The sequence below is a fragment of the Saccoglossus kowalevskii genome, chromosome 14 (genome assembly GCF_978046115.1).
Source record: "Saccoglossus kowalevskii chromosome 14, keSacKowa6.1, whole genome shotgun sequence".
Classification (NCBI taxonomy): domain Eukaryota; kingdom Metazoa; phylum Hemichordata; class Enteropneusta; family Harrimaniidae; genus Saccoglossus; species Saccoglossus kowalevskii.
The window spans coordinates 25,129,320-25,135,319 of NC_140654.1; positions in this window are offsets into that span (position 1 = coordinate 25,129,320).

Below are 6,000 nucleotides of genomic sequence, written 5' to 3' on the forward strand. Positions count from 1 at the left end.
TCATACAAATTTTAAACCGTTTCATAAACTTCAAAAACGTAAATAATCAACATGACCTTCTCCTATAAATGTTTGACATGACAGCAATAAAGAATAGAAAAAAAATTGCTTTACGCCTTTTTCTTGTGTGTGCGGAAACCAAAAAAATATATATTTTTCCACCTGGTTTGCTCAGATTGTCTCCCATGCAAGTACTATCGTTGCTCGATTGATCTTAACTTTTGTTAGAGACCGATCACCTGACCACTCAGCCATGTGTTCATATATATATGCCAATCCACGCACTTTTCAATTGCTTTTCATATCTATTTATTTTAGGCTGTTTTTGCACATGTTATGGTCAGCTCATATGACTGTCCGCTAATATAGGGGTTTTCACTTGGATTTTATTTTTTTTACTACTGTATAACGTCACGGTTCGATATGACAACAACTTACTTCAAATGTATACACAAATCTACCAACTTTGCAATCGCTTTGCACAACTTTGCACGCTGTTTTAACAGATCAGGCCATCATGCGGCGACTGAAAAAACTAGTTGTTCATTGAAAATTCATACAAATTTTAAATCGTTTCGTAAACTTCAAAAACCTAAATAATCAACATGACTTTCTCTTATAAATGTTTGACATCACAGCAATAAAGAATAGAAAAACATTGCTTTACGCCTTTTTCCTTGTGTGTTCCGAAACCAAAAAAATAAATACTTTTCCACCTGGTTTGCTCATATTGTCTCCCATGCAAGTACTGTCCATGCTCGATTGATCTTAACTTTTGTTAGAGACAGATCACCTGATCACTCAACTATGTCTTCATTTGAATTTTATCCCAATTAGAGGCCATTTAATGTTTAGAAATGTTTCAAAATTGCTATCGTTTCCACTTGTGTCTGTCGTCTGTTGACCTGTGACCTCTACATACCTTGTCAATAGAACGGCTATTTACGACATATTTATTCACTTTTGCCAACTTTTAACGATGATCTCGATAGTATGACAACATAGGTCACATTTCCATGTAAATTTGCAATCACTTATCACAACTTTGAAGACAGTTTGTTTATCATTTTACTCTTTGATAGTGGTATAATCACCTGATGAGAGGGGCTTTTTCTAAAACGTTTACATACATTTCTCTAAATTTAACTGCGGCGTCGATATGACAATGACTTAGGTCAAATATATATGCCAACCCACCGACTTTTCAATTGCTTTTCATATCTTTTTATTTTAGGCTGTTTTTGCACATGTTACGGTCAGCTCATATAACTGTCCGCTAATATATGTAAATATGTACACAAATCTACCAACTTTGAAATCGCTTTGCACAACTTTGCACGCTGTTTTAACAGATCAGGCCTTCATGCGGTGACTGCAAAAACTAGTTGTTCATTGAAAAATCATACAAATTTTAAACCGTTTCATAAACTTCAAAAACGTAAATAATCAACATGACCTTCTCCTATAAATGTTTGACATGACAGCAATAAAGAATAGAAAAAAAATTGCTTTACGCCTTTTTCTTGTGTGTGCGGAAACCAAAAAAATATATATTTTTCCACCTGGTTTGCTCAGATTGTCTCCCATGCAAGTACTATCGTTGCTCGATTGATCTTAACTTTTGTTAGAGACCGATCACCTGACCACTCAGCCATGTGTTCATATATATATGCCAATCCACGCACTTTTCAATTGCTTTTCATATCTATTTATTTTAGGCTGTTTTTGCACATGTTATGGTCAGCTCATATGACTGTCCGCTAGTATAGGGGTTTTCACTTGGATTTTATTTTTTTTACTACTGTATAACGTCACGGTTCGATATGACAACAACTTACTTCAAATGTATACACAAATCTACCAACTTTGCAATCGCTTTGCACAACTTTGCACGCTGTTTTAACAGATCAGGCCATCATGCGGCGACTGAAAAAACTAGTTGTTCATTGAAAATTCATACAAATTTTAAATCGTTTCGTAAACTTCAAAAACCTAAATAATCAACATGACTTTCTCTTATAAATGTTTGACATCACAGCAATAAAGAATAGAAAAACATTGCTTTACGCCCTTTTCTTGTGTTTTCAAAAACAAAAAATATATATATTTTTCCAGCTGGTTTGCTCAGATTGTCTCCCATGAAAGTACTATCAATGCTCGATTGATCTTAACTTTTGTTAGAGACCGATCACCTGACCACTCAGCTATGTGTTCATTTGAACTTTTTTCTAATTAGGGGCCATTTAATGTTTGGAAATGTTTCAAAATTGCTATCGTTTCCACTTGTGTCTGTCGTCAGTTGACCTATGAACTCTACATACCTACGATACTGGGACGCCTATTTATTCACTTTTGCGAACTTTTAACGATGGATCCCGATAGTATGACAACATAGGTCACATTTCCATGTAAATTTGCAAACTTTGCAATCACTTTTCACAACTTTGCAAGCAGTTTGTTTATCATTTTACTCTTTGATAGTGGTATAATCTCCTGATAAGAGGGGCTTTTTCCAAAACGTTTACATACATTTCTCTAAATTTAACTGCGGCGTCGATATGACAATGACTTAGGTCAAATATATATGCCAACCCAACCACTTTTCAATTGCTTTTCATATCTATTTATTTTAGGCTGTTTTTGAACATGTTACGGTCAGCTCATATGACTGTCCGCTAATATAGAGTTTTCACTTGGATTTTATTCATTTTTCTACTGTATAACGTCACGGTTCTAAATGACAACAACTTACTTCAAATATATACACAAATCTACCAACTTAGCAATCGCTTTGCACAACTTTGCACGTTGTTATAAAAGCTCAGGTCATCAGGTGGCGACTGCAAAAACTAGTTACTCATTGAAAATTCATACAAATTTTAATCCGTTTCATAAACTTCAAAAACCTAAATAATCAACATGACTTTCTCCTATAAATGTTTGACATCACAGCAATAAAGAATAGACAAAAAAATGCTTTACGCCTTTTTCTTGTGTGTGCGGAAACCAAAAAAAAATGTATATTTTTCCACCTGGTTTGCTCAGATTGTCTCCCATGCAAGTACTATCCATACTCGATTGATCTTAACTTTTGTTAGAGACCGATCAACTGACCACTCAGCTATGTGTTTATTGGAATTGTATCCCAATTAGGTGCCATTTAATGTTTGGAAATGTTTCAAAATTGCTATCGTTTCCTCTTGTGTCTGTCGTCAGTTGACCTATGACCTCTACATACCTACGACAATAGAACGGCTATTTACGACATATTGATTCAGTTTTGCGAGCTTTTAACGATGGATCTCGATAGTAAGACAACATAGGTCACATTTCTATGTAAATTTGCAAACTTTGCAATCACTTTTCACAACTCTGTAAGCAGTTTGTTTATCATTTTACTCTTTGATACTGGTATAATCTCCTGATAAGAGGGGCTTTTTCCAAAACTGTTACATACATTTCTCTAAATTTAACTGCAGCGTCGATATGACAATGACTTAGGTCAAATATATATGCCAACCCACCCACTTTTCAATTGCTTTTCATATCATTTTATTTTAGGCAGTTTTTGCACATGTTACGGTCAGCTCGCATGACTGTCCGCTAATATAGGAGTTTTCACTTGGATTTTATTATTTTTTCTGTTGTATAACGTCACGGTTCGATATGACAACAACTTACTTCAAATATATACACAAATCTACCAAATTTGAAATCGCTTTACACAACTTTGCACGCTGTTTTAACAGCTCAGGCCATCATACAGCGACTGCAAAAACTAGTTGTTCATTGAAAATTCATACAAATTTTATACCATTTCATAAACTTCCAAAACCTAAATAATCAACATGACTTCCTCCTATAAATGTTTGATATCACAGCAATAAAGAATAGTCAAAAAATTGCTTTACGCCCTTTTCTTGTGTGTGCCGAAACCAAAAAAATAAATATTTTTCCACCTGGTTTGCTCAGATTGTCTCCCATGCAAGTACTATCCATAATCGATTTATCTTAACTTCTGTTAGAGACCGGTCACCTGACCACTCAGCTATGTGTTCATTTTAATTTTACCCCAATTAGGGGCCATTTAATGTTTAGAAATGTTTCAAAATTGCTATCGTTTCCACTTGCATCTGTCGTCAGTTGACCTATGACCTCTACATACCTTCGACAATAGAACGGCTATTTACGACATATTTATTCAATTCTGCGAGCTTTTAACAATGGATCTCAACAGTATGACAACATAGGTCACATTTCAATGTAAATTAGCAAACTTTGAAATAACTTTTCACAACTTTGTAAGCAGTTTGTTTGTCATTTTACTCCTTGATAGTGGTATAATCTCCTGATAAGAGGGGCTTTTTCAAAAACTGTTACATACATTTCTCTAAATTTAACTGCGGCGTTGATATGACAATGACTTAGATCAAATATATATGCCAACCCACCCACTTTTCAATTGCTTTTCATATCATTTTATTTTAGGCAGTTTTTACACATGTTACGGTCAGCTCGCATGACTGTCCGCTAATATAGGAGTTTTCACTTGGATTTTATTATTTTTTCTGTTGTATAACGTCACGGTTCGATATGACAACAACTTACTTCAAATATATACACAAATCTACCAAATTTGAAATCGCTTTGCACAACTTTGCACGCTGTTTTAACAGCTCAGGCAAAAACTAGAAATATAAAACATCCAACTGCAAAAACTAGTTGTTCATTGAAAATTCATACAAATTTTAAACCGTTTCATAAACTTCCAAAACCTAAATAATCAACATGACTTCCTCCTATAAATGTTTGATATCACAGCAATAAAGAATAGACAAAAAATTGCTTTACTCCCTTTTCTTGTGTGTGCCGAAATCAAAAAAATAAATATTTTTCCACCTGGTTTGCTCAGATTGTCTCCCGTGCAAGTACTATCCATGATCGATTTATCTTAACTTCTGTTAGAGACCGGTCACCTGTCCACTCAGCTATGTGTTCATTTTAATTTTATTCCAATTAGGGGCCATTTAATGTTTAGAAATGTTTCAAAATTGCTATCGTTTCCACTTGCGTCTGTCGTCAGTTGACCTATGACCTCTACATACCTACGACAATAGAACGGCTATTTACGACATATTTATTCAATTTTGCGAGCTTTTAACAATGGATCTCAATAGTATGACAACATAGGTCACATTTCAATATAAATTTGCAAACTTTGAAATAACTTTTCACAACTTTGTAAGCAGTTTGTTTGTCATTTTACTCCTTGATAGTGGTATAATCTCCTGATAAGAGGGGCTTTTTCAAAGACTTTTACATACATTTCTCTAAATTTAACTGCGGTGTTGATATGACAATGACTTAGATCAAATATATATGCTAACCCACCCACTTTTCATTTGCTTTTCATATCTTTTTATTTTAGTCTGTTTTTTCACATGTTACGGTCAGCTCATATGACTGTCCGCTAATATAGGGGTTTTCACTTGGATTTTATTCATTTTTCTACTGTATAACGTCACGGTTCGATATGACAACAACTTACTTCAAATATATACACAAATCTACCAAATTTGAAATCGCTTTGCACAACTTTGCACGCTGTTTTAACAGCTCAGGCCATCATACAGCGACTGCAAAAACTAGTTGTTCATTGAAAATTCATACAAATTTTAAACCGTTTCATAAACTTTCAAAACCTAAATAATCAACATGACTTCCTCCTATAAATGTTTGATATCACAGCAATAAAGAATAGACAAAAAAATGCTTTACGCCTTTTTCTTGTGTGTGCGGAAACCAAAAAATATATATTTTTTCACCTGGTTTGCTCAGATTGTCTCCCATGCAAGTACTATCCATACTCGATTGATCTTAACTTTTGTTAGATGCCGGTCACCTGACCACTCAGCTATGTGTTCATTTTAATTTTATTCCAATTAGGGGCCATTTAATGTTTAGAAATGTTTCAAAATTGCTATCGTTTCCACTTGCATC